The sequence below is a fragment of the Felis catus genome, chromosome F2 (assembly GCF_018350175.1).
Source record: "Felis catus isolate Fca126 chromosome F2, F.catus_Fca126_mat1.0, whole genome shotgun sequence".
In the NCBI taxonomy this organism is placed as follows: domain Eukaryota; kingdom Metazoa; phylum Chordata; class Mammalia; order Carnivora; family Felidae; genus Felis; species Felis catus.
Genome location: NC_058385.1, coordinates 45,093,184 through 45,116,604, shown reverse-complemented (window position 1 = coordinate 45,116,604; position 23,421 = coordinate 45,093,184). Strand labels below are relative to the sequence as shown.

At 38.2% G+C, this 23,421-nt stretch overlaps 2 long non-coding RNA genes across 2 annotated transcripts; one reads left to right on the top strand and one right to left on the bottom strand.

The window, feature by feature from the left end:
* Positions 1-686: 686 nt before the first annotated feature.
* On the bottom strand, positions 687-17,324 carry LOC109495912. Its single transcript, XR_006592533.1, has 3 exons — positions 17,123-17,324; positions 4,410-4,503; positions 687-922 (listed from the first exon to the last, which is right to left on the bottom strand). It is a non-coding gene; the product is annotated as an uncharacterized LOC109495912 (long non-coding RNA).
* A 562-nt stretch (positions 17,325-17,886) lies between these two features.
* LOC109495911 lies at positions 17,887-22,582 on the top strand. The gene is made up of 2 exons (XR_002739508.2): positions 17,887-19,261; positions 19,476-22,582. It is a non-coding gene; the product is annotated as an uncharacterized LOC109495911 (long non-coding RNA).
* Positions 22,583-23,421: the final 839 nt, after the last annotated feature.

The following is a 23,421-nucleotide window of genomic DNA, read 5'->3' as shown; positions in this document are numbered from 1 at the left end:
CATAGTGATTCGTTATTTCTACACATTACAGAATGATCCCCACAGTGAGTCTAGTTACCATCTGTTATCATATAAAAGTTACTACAATATTATTGACTATATTCCCTATGCTTTATGTCACTTCAATGAGTTTTAGTTTAATTAAGGGGAAAGACTTGAATCCGTTTTTATCTACTTTGAAATAATGCATTTCTATTGTTTAGAATTGCTAACTTAGTTTCAGATTGGTGGAACTCTCACCTCTATGTGTGGTAGAATATTCACTGCAGTTTCCTTATTTGACTGCTTTGGAGGAGACTGCTACAGATAAGGGTGACAGTGACTTTTCACACAGCAAAATTGCTTAGGCACTAACCAAGCAACATTAAAATGTCATACAGCAGGGGTACCTGGGTGGCTCAGTCAGTTAGTTAGCGTCAGACTCTTGGTTTAGGCTCGGGTCATCAGCTCATGGTTTGTGAGTTTGAGCCCTCCCGTCAGGCTCTGTGCTTGGGATTCTCCCCCCCTCCCAACCTCTCCCTTCCCCGGCTCCCTCTCTTGCTGTCTCTCTCTCTCTCTCTCCCTCAAAATAAGCAAATAAACTTTTTTTAAAAAATAAAGTGTTGTATAGCAAACATTTCATACTTTCATTGAAGACAGTAATCTTCTACAAAATGGGATAATAAAGAACCAGTTGAGATAAAGAATGGGTAGCAATTAAAAGAGATTTTAATTCTGATCCAACAGAAGCACTAAGTGGGGTTAGACCACACTTCTGATGATCATGATGATGATGATGATGATGATGATGATTATGGTGATGATGGACTACTCAAGCTATCCATCAATTTCATTTCCTCCCACTCAGCAACAATATCTTCCAGGAAAATTTTCCTTATCTTCTCACTTTCCTAATATCCATCTTTTCAGAAGTCTGAAGCAACTGGGAATCACAATAAAGACTAATTAAAAATCTGTGAACATATTCTAGACCACTTCAGAGTTCCTAAGTCAAATCAGTTTATTTACCTCATTCCTTCCTTTGCCCTTGTCCTTTAACTTTCTCCCTTTGGGAATTCCCTCTACCTTTAAACACCAATGTGCAGACTTTAATTTGATAAAATCATTTGATTACATCATCATAATGGTGAAATTCTTAGATGGTGATTAGTGTATAAAATTTCTGGTCTCAGTTTTCCAAAACAATTAACCAGGTCTTAGAGATTCTCAGCAAATATAATGAAAGAATTTTACAAAAGGTGCCAGTTAATCTATACTAAAATTATTAATTCAGAGTTAGTACCATTCATTGACTTTTCTCTACCTAAGTTATAGATCCCTTGAGAACAATGCCAGTATCCTTTTAAAATATCCAGTTCTCTTAAAAATATCAAATACATCCAGCAATCACACTACCAAGTATTTCCCAAAGAATACAAAAATACTAATTCAAAGGGACACATCTACCCTGATGTTTATAGCAGCATTATCTATAATAGTCAAATTATGGAAAGAGCCCAAGTGGCCATTGACTGATGGATAGATAATAGATGAATGAATAGATGAATATTACTTGGCCATCAAAAAGAATGAAATCTTTCCATTTGCAACAGTGTGGATGGAGCTAAAGAGTATAATGCTAAAGTGAAATAAGTCAGTCAGAGAAAGACAAATATCATATGATTTCACTCATATGTGGAATTTAAGAAATAAAACAAATGAGCAAAGGGAAAAAAAGAGAGAGAGAGGCAAACCAAGAAACAGACTCTTAATTATAGAGAACAAACTAATGGTTACCAGAGGGGAGGTGTGGAGAAAGATAGGTTAAATAGGTGATAGGGATTAAGGAGTGCATTGGTGATGAGTACTAGGTGATGCATGGAAGTGTTGAATCACTATATTGTTCACCTGAAACACCATATGTTAACTAACTGGAATTTAAATAAAACAAAAAAAAAAAGAGTTTTTCAGGCCATGAAGATATTTTTGATACAATAATTTGCATTAGGGAACTAAGACAAAGATATATAATCAGCATTGGAGAGAATGGATACTTTCCTTACACCTAAGCTTTAAAAAAAAAACAAAAAAACTTTACTGCTGGCATTTTATAGCCTAGATCTGCACTGTCCAACATGGTAGCGACTAACCACATGTGGCTGCTTAAATATAAATGTTTTTAAGTTTGTTATTTACTTATTATTCTGAGAGAGAGGGAGTGTGTGTGAATGTACACATGCATGAGTTGAGGAGGGGCAGAGGGAGAGGGAGAGAGAGAATCCCAAGCAGGTTCTGTGATGTCCACACAGGGCCCGATGTGGGGCCCGATCCCAGGAACTATGAGGACCTGAGCTGAAATCAAGAGTCAGAGACTTAACTAACTGAGCCACCCAGGTGTCCCTTAAATTCAAATTAGAATTAAAATGAAATAAAATTATAAATTCAGTTCCTCAGTCACACTAGCCCCATTTCAAATGCTTAATAGCTACATGTAGCTATTAGCTACCCTACTGGACAGCACTGACAGAACATTTACATCACCACAAAAAGTTTTAAGAGACAACACTGGTATAGAAAAATTACATATAGCATCAAATAGTAATCAGTATAATTATTAGCCAACCATAAATAAATTTTAATTATATCTAAAAAGGTGGTTATTTCTCTATATTTCATAACATGATAAGATGATTTCATATGCTCCTAATTAATTGGCTAAAAGATAGTATTAATTGATTTAGCAAAAATGCAATGGAGAACTGTTTCAATTAACTCACATGAACTGTAGAACATTTTTTACTTTCATCCTTTCTGTTATAAATAAATAACAAGTGTATGTGTATCCTTCAAAATGTATACAAGCCTTGTTAGTTTGATGCTTACTTCCCATGAATTCTAGGGAAATTCTTCTCCCCAAATTGGGGAATAAGTCAAGTTCTATGAGAATGGGTAGAAACAGAGATTAACATTAATGTGCTTTCTTGGAAATGTTTAAAATTCTGTTGTCTTTTAAAAATTCTTTGGGACGTTAAACTTCTTGAACTGTAGAAATGAAGAAAATTGGCCTGATGAAAGCAACTTTTTTCCTATTGCCATCTTTCCAAGAACATGGACAGTCAGCATTCCAATATATCTCCTGCCAAAGGCTTTTGGAGAATGACTACAGACTGAGGTTGTTCTGGAGCTGGAACCAGTTAGCTATATTTTTCTTTCTGCTGTCAGCAGACACTGGGAAATACACCTGCTACACAGAGCTCATCATTTCTAAAATAATCTGAGAGTTTATTACTCATGCCAAAAACTGTCCAAGTCAGACAGTTCCACAAAGCAAACAGAGAAAACTGCCTTGATCCAGGATTTTCAGGGTGTAATACTGTGGCTCACTCCCTCATTATGAATGGATTCAGAATAGGAAAAAGAAGTTTAGGCTATTGGATCAGTTGCTTTCTGTCAATAAAGCTATCAGTAACCTGTAATGTGCTTTTGTTTGGCATGGTTTTTATCAGCACTTCTCACAGCACTTTCAACTTTTTTTACACAGGACTGACAAAAGTTCAGTTCAAGAGATACTTTTTATAATACTTTGGTCAAAAAACCAACTACAAGGAGCCCTCAAGGAGCTCATTCTCTAGGGAATGATAGCAATAGATAAATAAATAAGAGCTAGGACAGAGTTAAACAAAGACTGCAAGGAGACAGGATCACATGACCACCAGCCAGTAAGATTTCCCAGAAGTAATGCTATACAAGCAGAGTCTTGAAAGATAAAAGCCTTCCTTCCTAGCTAGGCAAAGAAAGGGTAAGAAAAAGTTTCAGGCAAGGAAAAACCTGAGTCAAGGCACAGAGGTGAGAAAACAGCATAGTAAATTCTGGGGATTACATGAAGTCTCTCATATTCTCAAAATAAGTATGGGGAAGGTAGGCAGGGGCTAGATCATTGTATTCAATGCTAAGATTAATTTTCCTGTGTAGGTGATGGAGAATTATTAAATGGTCTCTTAGGAGGAGTGATCTGTTTGTATCTGTGTTTTAGACGGATCACTTCATTAGATTCTGGAAACCACAACAACACTGATAAGGAAGGGGAAGATTTGAGAAGTGTTAGAGTATGACCTAGTGGGATTAAAAGAGATAACAAATAGTTTTCGAAAGTAGTAATAATTAAGAAATGAAATGAAAGGGAAACTAAATATAGAGAGAGTCAAGATTTTCAGGAAGCAGGAAGGGGTTTTTGTTTTGTTTATTTAATTGGCTGGTTGCTTGGTTTTTATCACAACCTCTATGAAAGCTAGAGAACAAAAATGGGAAAACACAATACAAAAATTTTAGAAAATGAATAATCACATGAAAAATAAAGAAATAAAGCACTGATAGTACAGTCAGAAAAATCCTGATTGTGAGTCTGAGCAAACCAAAAGTCAAGTACTAACCTGTGTTAAGGAAACCCAACAAAGATCTTCATTAATGATACAGGGCTGAGGAGCAGACAGCAATTCTCCTGGTTAAGGAGATGATGTAATTATACTGAAAAAAAAAAAAAAGAAAAAGAAAAACAGATGAAAAATTAGCATGTTTAAGAAGACAGCAACTAAGTGGGTGAAAACATAGACTAATTCCAAATTAAGCTCTAGAGTCTCCAAGAGCTGTGATATTCAAACCTCAATCTACTAAAAGAATTGTGTTTTTGTTTTTGTTTTTCCTGCAAATGGATGCCATAAAAATTCTCTTGCCAGTCAGGTACTTTAAAGAGCAGGGAAAATTTTTATTTGACTTAAAAATAAATAGAATTTCTTAAAATAGGACTGTATGGTTTCCTGTCTTTAAAACATTCATGACACCATATGCATCTTGAGGATTCGGACAAGTATTTTTATTGCTTTCGTAAATGCTCCAACAAAATATCACATAAACACACACAAAACTTTTCAAACCTGTTTTAATTACTTATTCTTTCAAAATTAACAGATTAGTAACAAAAAGCATGAAAGTAAAGTGGCGCTGAATCGGAAATCCAACCAATAAAAAAAATAACATGCAGGAATTGGAAACAAAATCTTTTCTTGCTCTTGAGAAAATGACAGCCAAAAATCTTAAACTGATGTTGATTATTATGTACAAACAGTTCCTGACTCCTTCACCAAGTGAAACAAAAGTTGCAAATGTTTTTCTATCCTTTTTCTAACATTTTGGGAAAGGTTCTGGAAAAAAAAAAAACTTGATTAAATCACACACACACACACACACACACACACACACACACACACAGAGAGAGAGAGAGAGAGAGAGAGAGAGAGAACCGAGGAACACACTTTTTTCCTCTTTGGGAAGAGGTGATAAACTACTTGAATACCTTCAATTTAAATAATTTTGAATTGTAAAAGAAATGAAGTATCTTTAATGTTTACAGAAAGAAGGCTCCATCCAGTCTCTATAATGGGATTACTTTTTTTTTGACAGGGAAAACAATAAAACATAACTTGAAAAAAATATGAAGGGAAATATTGCAAATTATAAGTACGTAAAAAATGACTACCTGTATGAGATCTAAATTGTTTACATTGCTTTTGAACTTTTTTGTCTTCAACTGGCTAACATTGCTCCTTGTAGATAAAATATCTGCTGTTTGTAAAAAATAATGCAATACAAATTTTACTTATCTGATATAGGATGAAATATAATTAATAATTCAAAGCAACTGCTATTACTCAAATAATTAAGTGCCTTATTACATGATTATATATTGAATAATTCAAATAGTCACAATTCAAAATATGGAATTCCAAATACTCAGACACATATAATACTTGTCTACCAAATTATAATTTTTATTTTCAACTATTCAATTATAAATTTTAACTATTTTATATGTAAAAACTTATAAAAGGGCAAATATATATTTTTTAAAAAGACCAGATTTGGGGGAGGGAGGAGGATTCCAATTAAGAAAACCACACAAAATTAAAAGCTTGAAAAACAAATTTACAAAAAATTACTATTAGATCCTATTAAATTTCAAAAAGCGAAATATAAAATAATTGAAACTTATAAGTATGCAACTATATAATATGCAAGTTAAATATTAATAGCAACCACTATTACTAAGTGCTTATTCTATGTTAAGCACTTTGCTGGTCATTTTACCTACAACCTCTCATTTAATCACAACCATTCATCAGGGGCCTCACTAAACATTTATACATGTAGAATACTTTTAAATTTTCAAAAAAACATTCTTATAACTATCTCATATGATATTCACATTATGCTGTGAAATAGACAAAAGGTAAAAGCAATTATTAGCCCTATGTAAATTATAGATTAAAAACATAAAAGGACACAGAGAATAAATCATTGAGCTAATAAAAAACCACAATTACAGTCTTAGTTCCCTAACTTCCAACCCCAATTCACTACCCACTAGATAACATTAGTATCAGAGAGCCCTAGTGATCCTAAATGTTTTAGGGAATAATTTAGCTTAAAGTTAATCAACAAGTATTCAATGAGTTTCTATATTGTATAAAGCACAGAAGTATTTGTGTGATACAAAAAGAAGTAGAAAAATTGGAAAAGGAAGAAAGAGGATAAAATTCCATTGATGAACTTAGTATCTGTTTGAGAAGAAAACATTAATTTTTAGAATAATTACAAAATACCACTGAGTGTAAAATAGCCATTGTGAAAACTCCCTGATCTACTGATGTAATTTAACCCTGCTAAAATCTGATGGTAATAAATGATATATTTTCTATTTATTTGAATGAACCATATCCCAGAAAATTTCTTTGAACTAACCTAATTATTTGCTAAACAGAAACTCTAGTATATAAATTATTGCTATGGCTAGATAATACCAGGCAATCTTTTAGAAATTACTAATATATTCGTTATAATAGAATTTTATTTGAGTTGAACTTATAGGGAACCAAAATATTTGACAAAATCTCCCCCCAAAAGTTGTTAATGAGTATAAGTGGACACGTTTAAGTTATTAAGGACCATACTTAAAATTAAGCAGACATTACTATGGGGAAAAAGAACTTTGTATGATTAGAAGACGAAAAAGAAAAAATATGTGATTTATCCACAAGTGTTTTTGGCTCAGAATATTGTTTAAAGAATGGTAATAAAGTTTACAGGATGTTGATCTCACTTTTTTAGAAAAATAACACCTAATCAAAATTAAGCTTCACACATACACACAAACACAATAGAAGTTAGGAGAAAGTATAGTTTTAAGATAAAATTATTAGAAAATTCAACCTGAAGTTTAAAATCTGAAAAAAAAATACAAGTCAGTACTTGATTCTACAACTTCTTAGAGAACCAACACATTGTTATTGTGTTTATTATTTTTGTGTTTATTATTTTTAACTGTATGCTGACTTTTGCCTCTTCTCATATGCGTTTTGCCTTCATCTTCTTCTTATTAATAATTTTCTCCTAATCTCTTTCAACAGCTTCATGCAGCTGCTATAGATAAGTGTCATTGATACTATAATATTTTTGAAGTTAGATTAAGAACAAAGCATTCAAGAAACATTGAGTACCATCTAAGTGCCGAGCACAGATCTAGGCACTGTGGAATAAAAATTAAATAGGAAATAGTAACTGCCCTCATAAAAGAGTTTAGCTGAATGTTTTCAAACTATAGGTCACGACCTTTTAAACTATAGGAATCAATTTAGTGACTTTCTGACCAACTATTTCAAAAGAATAAAATAAAATAGAACACATTAAAAAAACTCATTGTGCCTCACACAAAGTAAGGTAAGTATTATTTCATGAAAGGTTTGTTTCAGTTACTTATATATGTATGTGGGTACCAGGTCACAATGCAACATTTATTTTACACTATGAATAACAGCCAAAAGTTTGAAAAAACCTTGTTTAGGAAAACACCGATGAGAAATTTTCACAAAATGGTTTATAAAGATGGCCACAGGCTGGTAACTTTAAATGTTCTAGTCTAAATTAACTGCCAAGACTGAATACATGTCTTACAGAACAGGTAGTCAAGCACCAGCAATGTCCTTCTTTGAAAAATGTTATCTTTATTTAGATCTTCTCTATTAAAATGTTCACCAGTCAATCACAATGCTATGTAGTTCCAACCAAATATTTTTGCCATTAGTTAATACAACATAAAGTGAAATGAATATGATACTTCTCTAACATGTTTGGGACTCAGAAAAGGGGCTTTGAGGATATAGTTATATTATCCCAGACGATATTCAATTAGAAACATTATACTCTGAGTTGATTTGTAAGGGTTACAATTTTCTTCAAAGATGATAAGCCACTTTCATATTAATCAAGGAGTGCACAGTATCAAAATATTTACATTATGAAATGCGAAGTAATTTAAACAGTCCCAATGAAAGGTTGAATAGCCAGTCGTACCACACTTTTAGAGGCTGATTCATTCCAGCTAAACATAGCTAGGCTCCAGAGAGCTTGTTTTGTTTCTTACTTGCATTTTTAACTATTTAAAGTAAATTCTAACTAAATCCTAAACAACTTGAAGTCAGAGAACACATCTTATTCAATGCTTTGAATGTTAAGTGATTATTGCTAGATGTATTGTTAATATTAATTTATTTTGTATTTTCATTTTACCAAAGTATCTTAATCAATATTCCAAACATATTCAAGGATCTCTATGCAGAGAGAGAGTCCCTGGAAAATGTAAGCCCATATGACCTCTATTTTTGTATACCTAACCAATTAAATCCAGTAAGTACTAATGGCAATAATGTTGTCTTGACAAATATAGACATAGAACTAAATTACAGAATGAAAGAGTTTAAAGGTCACCTACGCTACCCTTTTTAAAGAGGACAATTGGATCTCACAGAGGTTCAGTGATTTGTACAAGGTTATCCAGATAATCTGTGCAGGGGTAGAAGTCAGGTCTTTAAATTCCCCAGGGTATTCTTTCTACTATAACAGACACTTATTTTTTGGTCTGTTTCCACTTCAACCTTTCTTTTTCTCATTCTATACTATATGCCACACACTTCTTAGGTACTCTAGGGATTTAAAAAGTTACGACAATCCTTGACACCAAGGTACTTAAAAATGCAAAAATATATATAAAAGTACAGAGATTTACAGAAATTTAAGTGTCGTCAAACTATGACAGTAATTCAGTTCAAATAATTCAAGTTTTGGCAAGCTACTACAATTCATTCCAAACTTCTGAAAAGTGATTCATGACTACTCCAGACCTAAATACTATTTCCCTATGGCAATAGAAGGAGCGCTGGATAGGCACCATAAAACCTGGATTTGTATCGTGGCTCAGCCACTAACTAGATGTTTAAAAAATAATTATTAAACTTCAGATTACTCATTTTAAAATAGGGAGAGGGTACGGGTGTGATTGTATTAAAGGTCCCTTTCATATCCAAGCAACAATTATCTGTACCAGCCTGTTCCAACGCTACACTTTACATCAAAGCCACCCACTTACACAGCATGGGATTGCAGATCTATCATCCACGGCTGTGGCAACTGCCCAGGACGCTCACCTTACCCTTAATTCCTCCTTCTATTCTGGTGTCTCTCTGGCTCCTTTTTCAGGCCATCTCTTGCCCCTGGAGGACAGAATTGGTTTTCCCTGGTTTTGATCCTCAGTGCTCTCTAAAAGACTTCGTTTGCACAGACGCTCTGGCTCTTCTTATGCCGGGACATGTCAGGAAAATACTCCATCATCTGCTTCTGGCCCCTGGGATCCAAGACTGAATACATGCCCATTTGCAGGAACACCCAACAGAGACACCATGACCCTTTAGGCAACTTTCCAAGATGGGTTTGAGATATTTCTACCATTATTGTATTTGTTGTTATTTGAATATCTTATCATTTAACTTTTTGTACAGATCTACAATACCCAAAACTCTTGAGATTGGATGTGTCTCAGAAGTCAGAATTTTTCAGATTTCAAAAGATAACAGAATACATATACTGTGTAAAACATAATAATCAGAAGGATCGATTATCTCTGAAGTAAAACATTTGAAAATTCTTACGTGGAATAAATGAATACTATAGTTTCATTCACATCAGTTCAAGTCAGGTTTTTCAGCCAAATGAGTTAATCTTGGATTAGATTTTACTGCCAGATATTACCAAAAACATAACAAAATAATTTTTGAGATTTTTGGACTTCATAATTCCATATAAAGAATTATGGATCAGGGGCATCTGGGTAGCTCAGTCGGTTAAGTGTCTGACTTAAAAAAATTTTTTTTTAATGTTTATTCATTTTTGAGAGACAGAGCTTTAGCGGGGGAGGGGCAGAGAGAGAGAGGGAGACACAGAATCCGAAGCAGGCTTCAGGCTCTGAGCTGTCAGCACAGAGCCCAGTGCGGGGCTCAAACCCAGGAACCGTGAGATCATGACCTGAGCTGAAGTGCGATGTCCAATGGATTGAGCCACGCAGGTGCCCCAAGTGTCTGACTCCTGATTTCTGCTGAGGTCATGGTCTCATGGTTCATGAGATCCAGCCCCCTCCTCCCCATAGGGCTCTGCGCTGTCAGCACAGATTCTCTCTCTCCCTCTCTGCCCTCTCCCCTCTTTCTCTTTCTCTTTCTAAATAAGTAAATATTTTTATTTTTTTAAACATTTTTTTAACGTTTTATTTATTTTTGAGACAGAGACAGACAGAGCATGAACAGGGGAGGGGCAGAGAGAGAGGGAGACACAGAATCGGAAGCAGGCTCCAGGCTCTGAGCCATCAACCCAGAGCCCGACGCGGGGCTCGAACTCATGGACCGCGAGATCGTGACCTGAGCTGAAGTCGGACGCTTAACCGACTGAGCCACTCAGGCGCCCCAGTAAATAAATATTTTTAAAAAGAACTATAGATCTAGTAAATTATGTGGACTTCAGTATGACTACATATATCACAGGGACAGTGATCATGTATTTTAATTCTTCATATTTCTAAAAAAGTGCCATGCACAACACTCAATAAAAACAGTTCACTTTTATTTGAAGAATTCTTCACTGAGTATGTACCACATGTCAAAACTTTATTCAGGAATTATGAGGCATTAAAAAATCTTACAACACATAGAACCTGCCCTCAGGGGCATTACAGTCTTAAGAGGAACAACACATAAAAGAAATGTTAAAATACAAGTATGTGATTAAGTGCTAAAATTACTGATTCAGGCAATAAGGATGTTAGAAATGGAAGTAGCAAGTTACATGTGAAAATTGTAACTTAGTTTAACAGGAGCTCTCAATATCTCATAACTGTCAAAGTTGGCATAATGATTTATAATCTGGAGAAGTAGTGTGTAATTTGGAAAGATAATTCTATTAGTCACAAAAGGTTATACAGAAAATCACTATAACTTTTGCTTTAGACATATGGATTTCCAGGCAGAGTTTCACTCACACTGATTCCAGAAATGGATATTCATAGGGGTGACACTACAGACTTGAAGGAGTATAAGACCGTGGAGAATCAGCACCATAGCATTACACAGAAGTGCCCTAGATGAGACAACCAAATTCTGTGCAAAAAAGGAAATTATTTTTGACAAAATTAAGTTTCAATTCCACTTTCTGTCAATTGAACCTACTTTGAAAGGAGTGGTAGATTCTGCTAAAAGTATCTTCTTAAGCCAAGAACAAATCAGAAAGGAATGAGATGCATTCACTCAGATCACATATCACTTGTAAATCACTAAGCAATTTTAAAGATATGAGAGATCTAATACTTGGTTGTAATATATTAAATTTATTTTTATGATAGAACTTACCTGGCTTCTCTTAAACCAAAATGTTAAATATTCCTCAAAGGTGGTAAAATATATCTATTTTACAGATGAAAACCTTGAATTTCATATTAAATGGCCAATTACATAATCAGTACATTATAGTAAGTTTTAAATACAAGAATCTTAACTCCAGCTTCTCTGAGTTAACCACTAACAATAATCAAACCCAAACAAAGCAATTTGAAAATTCATCGACCTTTTCCCCCTATATATATAACTACCTGATAGGTAGTCAAGGAAGTAAAAATAATGAGACTGATTTGTTCATAAAAACACTTCCTAAGGCTTACTTGTCAACCTCTGGAACCTAAAAAAGAACCAGAAATAAGCAAGTTATCAGACAAGAGGTAAAGTCCATTTTTTCTTTTTTGTCATATCCCCTACATGGTCTTAAAGCAGTAACACTCCAGTATGAAACTTATGAGCTAAATAATGATCACTCATTTTAGGTACGACAATTGATTATAACAAAGAAAAATTATCTTTGCATTATGATCCTCTAAGGAAGCTGAATTCATTATCTGATATGAAGTGAATTGTGAAGTATTTTTGGAAGATTTTTTCCGCTATCAATTGAATAAAGGAAAGGAAACATCCTAGTTGTCTAAATGGGAAGAACAACCTGGCAAAGACTATTACTGGCAAAAATGAAAGGAAGCCTATAAGTGATATCAGATGACATCTCCTATGGGGTTATTGTAGTGGTGATATCATCTGACATCTTCTATAGGGTTATTTGGGTGAGTGTGACATTTTCTTAATGAGAAGATTAGGAAGTTGCCCTAAAAGAGCCTTATATAATGTATAAGGCCACAGAACATATGGATAAAGTGTTGCTGGAGAAGTGTAAATATGACTCTTGAAGTAGTAAATGAAGGTTAAACATTAACAGCTGGTCCAGGGGAAATGAAGAGGGAAAAAAAAGCAAGCTGTCTGTTTTAGACTGGTGTTTCACTAACCAGTAAGTCATCTTTATCTGTTTTCTATTTCAAGTCACCTAGCTAAAATATATTACATTTCAAACTTTAAGGAAATAACTGTTAGAAGTTGCTTTCTTTACTTAAATTAACCAAAAAGGACATTTTAGGATTGTGACTTTAAGTTTTGAGCTGCACAGGTTTTTTTTTTCTCTCTTTAAGAAAGAAGTATTGTTTTAGTTGTAAACCTATCACACCACTACTTTTCAAGGACTCACAATTTGTACTTTTATATATGAGATTTTAGACTAAAACACCATCTTCCCCACCACCACACACACTCATTTCAAAGCTATATCACAACTTCGGTTCTGCATTCTCTAGCTCAAAATCCATCCATTTGGCTTAGGAACACCAAATTTTCCATGTGATTTGAAAATCAAGATATTAGCAGTTGCTGGTTACTCCAGTTGCACAGCAGAGTTAATTGAATTAAATTTAAAAAGCAAATGTCCCAATATATGATAAATATATCTATATCTATATATCTATATATCTATATATCTATATATCTATATCTATATCTATATCTATATCTATATCTATATCTATATCTATATCTATATCTCTCTATCCCTGGTGCAGTTCTAATAGTAATACACACTATTCTGAATTTTGGAAGAATAAACGAAGCTAAGAATCTTCTTTTACCTCAAATTTCATTCTGATGGTAAAAAAAAATAGTTGCTTATGACTCAGGTTTTTTTTTTTAATTGCCATTAAACTGCTTAATTTTTTTCTAGAGGAAAAAAAAAAGTGTAATAATAGCAAATGTTAACCAGTCCTCTACCTCTGAAAATCCATGCAAAGGTATTGTATAGCATACAACTCTTCTTATTTCTAGTCTGGAGAAGAAGAGATATGTATTTTGGCAAATGAATTCTATTAGTCCTAAAAAGTTATACTAGGGGCACCTAGGTGGCTCAGTTGGTTAAGCAACTGGCTCTTGGTTTCACCTCAGGTTATGATCTCACACTTCATGAGTTCGAGCCCCGTGTTGGGCTGTGTGCTGACAGCACAGAGCCTGCTTGGGATTCTCTCTCTCTGCCCCTCTCCTGCTCTCTCTGTCTCTCTCTCAAAATAAACTTAAAAAAAAGTTATACTAGAAATCCCTACAACTTTTGCTCTAGGTATACGGCTAACATTAAAAGTTACAGTAGGGGTGCCTGGGTGCCTCAGTTGTTTGAGCGCCTACTCTTGATTTCAGCTTGCATCGTGATCCCAGGGTTGTGGGATCGGGCCCCACTGAAGGCTCTGCACTGTGCGTGGAGCCTGTTTGGGATTCTCTCTCTCTCCCTCTGTTCCTCTCCCCAGCTCAGGCTCCCTCTCCCTCTCCAAAACTAACTAACTAACTAAATAAATAAATAAAATTTAAAAATAAAAAAGTTGCTGTAAATATGCTAAATGCTTGTTTTATATCATGAAATAAAAAATTGTAGATTACCCCTAATAAAAATAATTATGACCAATATTGAGCATGTAACTTATTTTGCTAGGGCAAATTTATATTTTATTTATAACTTATAATCAAGTTATATAGATTCATACTGGATGGTACACCTAGACAGTTTTGCTTTATTCACTTAGTTAACATTAATGGAATTTATGATACAAGGCATTGTACTTGGTAAGGTATCCCACCCACAAGAAGCTTACAGTCCAGGAGGTAAGATAAAAACATGTACACTAATAAGAAGCAATTGGTATAGATGAATGCTGAAAATGAGAAACATACAGAAGCACCACAAGAATTTACAGATAGGAGAGAGCAGAGAACTTCACACAGAGGATGTAGCATTTGAGTCAGTGTTTGAAGGATGGGTAGAATTTCCAAAAAGATGAGGTGGAGGAGTGTATGAGCATCATTTATTTACCATGTATTTATTATACCCACTAAATTCCAAGCACATGGTAAGGTATTGAGGATACATCTATCAACAAGATGGATTAACATATTCTCTGCCCTCATGGAATCTATAGTCCAGAGGGATATGTATCTCAAATAACAAACAAAAATAATATTCTAACATATAACACCAACAAAACATAAAAGTAGCAGGAGCAGAGTAACAAAACATAAAAAGTAGCATAATTGGAGAATTATGCCTATTGAATGTATAGGGTATTTAAGTCTTGGTTAACCCAACTCTTTGAATCTGAAATATTGCTACATGTCAATCACTCACACATCTATGTTGTCTTTACTGAAGTAAAACAGATCATCCAGTAATCTAGATTGAGTAATTTGAAAGAAACTTTGATTAGGAAATTTAAAAGCACATATTTAAAATGTACCATTTAATGGGGCACCTGGGTGGCTCAGTTGGTTGAGCGTCCAACTTCAGCTCAGGTCATGATCTCATGGTTTGTGAGTTCGAGCCTGGCGTCGGGCTCTGTGCTGACAGCTCAGAGCCTGGAGCCTGCTTCAGATTCTGTCTCCTTCTCTCTCTGCCCCTCCCCCTTTGTGCTCTGTCTCTCAAAAATAAATAAATGTAAAACAAAAATTTTTTTAATGTACCATTTAAAAGGTAAATATACAAAAAATGTCTGCCAATATCTGGGGTTTGAGTCCTAGCTGTGCTACAAACTATCTACATGACTTGAGGCCACCACTGTGAGCCTGTACCCCCAATTATAAAATCAAACAGTATCTACGTCAAAAGGTTTATTGTGAGAATTAAATGAGACAAATGTATCTTAAAGTACTTCATAAATTACAAAATGTCACATAAAGGTAAGGTAATATGATTATTACATATTTAACTTCCTATCTAATTTTACTACCTAGCCTAATCTTTACTAAAACAAAACAAAATGAAAAAAACCCACTATTTTACTTAACAAGGCTTTACTTTGTACCTACTTTGAGGTTAACGTGTTCAAAGAAGAGGTAGAATCACACTATCAGAAACTTGCACATCAGACCAAAGCACTGTGTTTGAGCAACGCTGTGAAGGACTGTCTAGCCAGGTACAGTTAGCACCTGCTTACACCATATAAACCTCCCTTTTACCAAAGATTCATGCCGATTTTAAGTTTGATATCCTGAGGTCCTGAAACAGGTACTTTTTAGATAGAACAGCATCACTTCTAAATCTCACTAGCATAAAGGAATAGATTTTTTTTAATGGAGCATTAGTTTGGAAATTAATTTTTCCACATACTAGACTATTACCAGAATAACATGTCTCTTTATACTCCATGCATTTTAGTAACTTGCATTTATAAACAGTTAATTTCCGAAACGACAGAAATCAATTTGCAAAACCAAACCCCAGGAATGCCAACTTCTACTGGGAGGCCAGTCTAAGGCACATCTCTTTGAGACTGAGAACACACACATACAAAATGGAGGCAGCAACATTTAATCCCTTCATAACTCCACCATTCATACAGAACTCAAGAGTCTACATTGACGATATATACAATGGGTTCAGGGATTTGCTTTCCATCCCCTTTATTTCTGATCACAGAGTTTTCATAAAATTACTCACTAGTATCATTTGGCACTACACTTAAGTAGGACGATAAATTAAATAATACATTTCATTTCTGCATAACTGCTCCAGTTCCAGTGGATTCACGAATGATTCACAAACCTCTATTCACAAATAACAGGATTTTTCATAGTTTGATAAAGGCATCACAAAAATAATATTGTTATAATATATTGTAATTTCAAATATATACTGGAATTACCTCCTGTTCCTGATGTGATCTTTCAGAGAGCAATAAACAGAAATAGTCTTGTATAAACCTTTATTTCAGTAAAAGAATTTGAACCAAACCCTTCGAGTCGAGTTGCCTCTTTAACAAACGGCAGTGATAGGCGAGCACTTTATAAGCAAGAATTAGAACGGCTGCCCGACATCTTCCTTTTAAAGCGGTCGGCGAACCTGAAAAATTTAAGACTTTCTCCTTTTCAATCTCTTTCGCTGACGTTTCATTCTTGTGACTAATCCAACACGCGCACACGCGCGCACACACACACACACACACACACACACACACACACCCATATTAAAGAGAGGGAGGAGGTCTGAATAGAGTCACTCAACTAAAGGGGTGCTATCCTGGGCTGCGAAACCGCCACCCCTAAAACCTTGGTATTCTGCTTTAATTCGTCCGCACAGCGCCTCCTGCCGGGCCTGAGGAGCTCGGCTCGCGGCGGGTGTGGAGGGCGCGGGGAACGGCGCCCCCCCCTCCCCCGGACTCGGCCGCCCGCCTCCACACTGCTCTCCTCCCGCGGGGCGGCAGGCGCGCTCACTACTGGGCAGCGCGCACGAGGCGGGAAAGGGCCAGCGGCCTCGGCGCCAGCCGCCCAGTGCCCCGAGCCTGCGCCCGACGAAGGGCCGGGCGGCCGGCTCCTACCTGGAGACGGAGCCGGGGGCCCTAAACGCCCGTCAGCGCCCTCATTATCCCGTTAGGTCTCCGCTCGTTGTAGAACAAGGGTCGAAGATGCAGTGGCCTCGGCGTGGACTCAGCTGAGCCCACCAGCTTCAGGCCCGTCCCCCAGGGCCACTCCCACTCGGTCCACACCGAACGCCCCCACCCCCCGCCCCCGGGGCGCTCCGCGGTCGGCCAGCTCGTGCCGGCAGTCCTCGGTGGGCCCTGCGCTTCCACCCAGCTCGGCGACCCCGCCTCGGCCGCGCGCCGCGCCTCTCCAGTGCCCCGGTCTCCCCGCCAGCAGCGACGGCCGAGCTGAGGGGGTCTGTCCCGGCCCCCAGCCCCCGCGCGCCACAGCCTGTTTCCGCGTGCGGCGCCAGCCATAGCTGTCACGAGCAGTCGACAGTCCCGCGCAAGTCTCAGCTCTGCTTTCCCGCCACCTCTTCGGGGGCACTGCCGGCCCCGTTCCCTTCAGAATCCCCCAGTGCGCTTATCAAGGAGTAAACAAACAGAAGTAGCTCAAAGAGTTGGTATTAGTTGATGAGAAACCACCTCCGGGCCCCCTCTTCGCCGGGCCTGTCCGCAGGGCTGGAGCCTTTCCCCCAAATTCCCGGCCTGCGCCCGCCGTCGCCTCAGAGTCCTTTCTCCGGACCCACGGCTCGCGGCGCCTGCGGCGCGGGCGCAAGCGTACCCGCGCACGCGCGCGGGGGGGGGGGGGTCTCACTCCGGTCGCGCGCACCTGGCTTCCGGCCTCCGCGTCGCCGCAAAGCCGTCGAGGAGGGCCGTTGGGTTCGGGCGCGAGGCCGTCGGGACCTCAGAATCCGCGTGGCCCGGCCACTGTGAGGGTGTGCGCGCCGCTGGTCTCAGAGGCCGTGGGGTGAGATGCCAGACGGCGCTCGGCGAGACAGAGGTTTCCCGGAATCGTATTTGGGGGCTCGTAAGACTTTTCTCCCCTAAGAGGGCCTGAGGGGAGGCCGGTGGGACACAAGCTAGGCCTCGCCCTCCCTTTCTAATCCCCGCCCACGTCCCCCTACCCCGCCAGTCTTCGAGGCCCCCTCTGCACCTTCTTCCCCACCCCGCCCTGTTTTCCTTCTCGTCCTCCCCCACCCCCCTTCCCATCGTTTCTCTCTGCCTCTCCCTTCTCTTCTGCCCACTCTCCCCTCTGGGACCCTCTCCTCTCCCACCGTCTTCCCTCTTTCTTCCCCTTTGCTCGCGTGCTCTCTCACTCCCCTCTCCGGCATCTACCCTTCCCTCCCCGCCACCACTCTCCACGTGGGTCTGTTTGACTGCTCATCACCTCTTAATCGTTTCTTAGTTTGTATGGAAATAAACAATCTCCGGATATGAGGGTAATTTCATCTTTTTTAGCATAATCCAGTTTCTGGTATACAAGGGGACGCAGCCTAAGTATCAAACTCATAAAAAAAAGAGCGTGATCCCCACGCTCAGGGTTTTTAGGGGAGTAGGACAAGACCACCGGTTCTTTTGATCTCTGACCCGGCCACTGCCTAGGCTCTGGAGCCCCAAAGGGCCATGGTGATTGTTGTGAGTGGCACGCGGGGTGGTGAGCACCTGGGGGCAGGGATGGAGGCTCGTGGCCCTGGCGGAGCCCCGAAGCTGGCGCCCTAAGGTGAGGCCCTCCCAGCTCCTCACAGACTCTTCCAGACCAGTTCCTGGAAGTCGTCTCGAGCCAGCCACGGAGCAGCAGGGCACGCCTCCAGGTTACTCGGTTCTGTTTGGCCCGCGGACTCAGCCCTGGCTTTCCCTCGGCGTCAACTCATTCTTTGGAGAAAGGCCAGAAAAAAAACAATGGCTCTGTCCAGCCCGAGGTTCATGGTGTCCGAGAGCCTGGATTCCCTTGGCAATCTTTCGTACTCTCCCAGGGGCAAATTACCCAGAGCCCTGAGCCCACGCCCACGTGGTTTCTTTCTTTTTGCCGTTAGTGTGTTGACCTTATCTGTTTTTAAAAAATTATGTGTAATATACATTGTGTATAACAAATATATTCTTAACAGAAATGTATTAGCAGTGGGCACAAGTGAAAAGAGTCTTCCAGGAAAAACAGATAGCCAAGACTAGAACTGGGGGGACTTAGGGCCACAATACAACTCATGCCTCTACTGGGTAAGTGGCTTTGGGCAAGTCACTAACTTGCTCTTTCCCTTCATATCATCACTTACTAAATGAAGTTGTTGAGTAAGCTATATGATACTGTGGTCTTGTTTCAACCTAGAGAATCTCCCCCACAAAGAAGCTTTTTTAAGAAATCTGATTAGCTTTTGAATTAGTGGGTTTTGCTTTTCTTCCTTTTAACCCTTTTTATCTCTATTACATTCAGAGAAGGAAAGTTGGGAAACAGCTACATCAAAAAGAAGAAAACATTCAGAGAAGTCTTTAAAAAGTGGGGAAAGAAAGAAAGTGAAGAGATCAATTAATGTAACTTTTAAAAAAATGTACCCAATTTCCCCAATGAAAATAAAACTAAACAGGGTCTTTGGGACCTCAGCTTCTGGTTCACGTTTACAAAGGAACACTGATGCTCAAGTTTGTCAAGGGCAGGGTGTGCGTTGGCTTCATAGGTCCCAATCATACTCTAAATGGAACACCCCAGGTTGCTAAATGGAATACTCTGTATCTTAATTGCTTGTTCCATCAGGTGTGTCTAAAAGCTGTTGTCTTACTCTTCTAGGGGTGAGTAGTGGAACCTGGTCCAATGTAAAATGGAGAAATAAGGACCAGGTGCAGAAGAGTGAAATGTGGTTTAAGGCATCACCAATAACATGCCACCTTAACTCAAAGTCCTGCCTTTGGTTTCTTAGGTTTACACACAGCATAGCCAATGGCTAAAAACTCTCCTCCTAAATTCACTCCTTCGTTAATAAACAGTTTGTATCTGTTATGAGCTAAGCACTAGGGGTTGGGTGCTGGGGATACTATATGGAACAAACGTTGGGGTCCAATTTACAGGCTAGTGAAACAGATGGGTAGACTGAAAAGTGCTGTTACATAGGTATCGTGGGAGCATTAAGAAAAAAACATCAGTTTGTGAGTTTGGGCCCCGCGTTGGGCTCTGTGCTGACAGCTCAGAGCCTGGAACTTGCTTCAGATTCTGTGTCTCCCCATCTCTCTACCCCTCCCCTGCTCACGCTCTGTGTCTCTCTCTCAATAATAAATAAATGTTAAAGAAAAAAAATTTTTTTTTAAGAAAAAGAAAAAAACAGAGTCAAGATCAAGGAAAAGCTCTCCAGAGGTGTGCCCCTTAAACTGAACTTTAAGGAGGAAGTTGAAAGGGGCAGTTGGGCAAGGGCGTGGGTTCGGGGCAATGAGTAGGCATTCAGATGACATGCCTGAAGGCCCAAGGCTAGAAATAGCTTCCTTTAAAGAAGTTTAAGTAATCCTTTAAAACAAAAACAAATGGTAGGAATGAAAAATAAAGGAATAGTGGGAAAAACAGCTAAAGACGCAGGCAGAGGCTCTATCTTGAAGAACTTTATGTCCTGAATTTGAACTTTATACCCTGAAAGCCAGGGGAAGCTCTTACAAGGTTTTAAATGGGAAATAAATGAAAAAATTTTCATTTTAGAAAGATCACTTTGATGGGAATGTTAAGGACACAAAGGAGGGTTGGGTAGATTATAGGGAAACCAGTTAGAAAACTATTGCAGTAATACCTGATAGAAGTGATGGGAGTCTGAACTTAGATAGTAATAGTGGCTGTAAAATGAAATTGAGGGAGGATAAGGGGAGAGGGAGGGAATGATATAAGAGATAATAAAAGGGACTTGAGAGAACCTGATGACTAATTGCGTGTGAGAGATGAGTGAAATGAATAGAGAAAGATTCCCAGGCTTCTAGCTTAGGTATCTAGAGATTTGATAGTGCCACCTACTGAGAGAAAAACCAGGACTGGAACAGAAAGATGATGTGATCAGTTTGGGTGCATGTTGATTTTGTTTTCTCTGTGAGACACCCAGGTAGAGATGTCAGATGATGGGTATCTGGGTCTGGAGTTATGTACTGATCTGGGCTAAGGGTAAAGATTTAGAAGTCACCAGCGGAAGACTAGTAGCTGAAGCCTTGGGTTTGGTGAAGTCACTCAAGAAAAGTGCTTAGTTAAAAAACCAATTTAGGAAACACCATTTAGCAGGCCATCAGAGGAAGAGAAAACCTTGAAGGATACTAAGAAGGAATGACCAGAAAGGCAGAAGGAAAACATAACAATAAGCATCATTTTGGGGGTACCTATTATCTTCTAGTCAATGGCCCGGGATCTTTATATACATTATTTCATTGAATCCTTATAGCAACCCAAAAGGTAGATGTTTTCAAATAGAGAAACTCAAGTGCTGAGAAGTTAAGTAATTTGACTAGGATATGTTTAGCCTCTGAGGTCGGATGAAACCTAGATTGAAATTCCACCTGTCAATAGCTAAGGGATGTGTGCAAATACATAATCTCTCTGACTCTCGATTTCCTCATCCACAAAACAGAACCAAAATAGAACCTACCTCTGAGTATTATTCTGAAGATTAGATGAAATAACATATGTAAAATGCCTGGCACAGAGTGAGTACTCGATACCTGATACTTCCCTTATAAATAGCTATAACCACATATCACTATGTTAACTTGAGTGGCTACTGTGTCCTCTTTAGTTCTTTGGCACAAACATGGACTCCAAATTCTCACCTAAGGTCCATAGTGCACAACTGAGTTCTGAGCTGGACTACAATATTATGATAAGCCTTTACTAAAGATGTGGGCATAGCCATATGGGAATGAACACAGAGAGCAACAGAAAGCTAGATAAAGTGAAAGTATATCATTTGATTTTAGGATCTCCTACAGAGTTAGCACCTTCCTGCCTAACTCCTTGGAGAAGTCATCTTTCCCAAACCACCAGGAAGCATTGTCAAATAGTTAATATACAGCAAAGTCCAGTAAGAGTGTGATTCCACAGGGCATCAAGAGTTCTCACTGCCAAGACCCACCTTCCAAGTGACCCTGTTACCTGTTTAAGGAAATGCCCCTTCCAGATGATTAATATGGGGGACGTCCATCACTAGGAGTATGGCCTTACACTATGGCCTCAACAGTAGAGCCTTACTAGAACACGACAAAATAAGCCCAACATTCATATAAAAGTTACATTTTTTTCCATAATTCTTAGAAAAGATGAGACTTCTTATATGAACTCTTCTTAATCATTTGTGATCCTTAGGCCATCTTCTACTCAAAAGCCACTCTGAAAAGTGAATTTGGATAAAGCCTGAAGCTTACTATAATCCAAATACAACAAAAAGACGTATAGCAAAGGGGACCTACCAAACTGAAAGGAAGAGAAAGGTTTTGTCAGTATAATTGAGAAAGAGCCACAAATTTATGTTTTCACATTTAAAAGATGTAAGTAGGTATAGAAATGAATAAATTATTGGTTAGTGTTCACTCATGTGTTTTTAATCCTGTAATATGATTAGGTATTTCAAAGTATAGAGACTTTTGATCATGGCTGTAGTACAATTCATAATGGCAGTTCTTTTTATTTGTTTCTTCACACTTGTTTCAAGGAATGTAGAGACATATTCTGCCCTAGGGCTCCAGTTGGTTTACCTCTAAGGTGAGGATCCCATACAGATTTTTTGAGGGCTAAGTACAGAGAGAGCTTTAGTAAGCAAGAGACTCCACGTTGTGACCTATTTGCCTATTTGAAAAACCATAGCCATTAACCATTTTTATGGTAATAGTTACCTGTGAAACTTAGAAAAGCTGAAATGCATTTCATTGACCCACAGCATCCATTTTTCATGGGAAATTATCCTCTTTAGATTAAGAATTTTAATGCCATCTGTCAGGACAACAGTACATCTCCCCCAAACAGCAACAAAAAAGAGAGTTGTGGTTAGACCATGTGGGAAATGCTGGGTTAAACTTTGTTAATTAGGTCTCTTTACTACTGGGTTTGTCAGAGATGTTAACTGTTGATGTGCTTTGTGAAGTTTTAGATGTATTTGACTACCAAATCCTTTTGGCCTCAGAGGGTCTAAAGAGACTTTTGTGTCATGGATCATGCTTTGAAGAAAACTACTATATGCAGTTACCACCTGACCATTACTGGGATAGCATACTTCCACTGGAGAAAGTCATTTGAATGCTGTCTCATCACATTCACCTCCACCAATGAGTCTTCCTTATTCCCTCTGTTCCTCCTTCACTGACAAGGGAACCTTCTACATATTGCCACAGAAGTCAACACATATCTGGATCATAACATATTTATTTCTTTA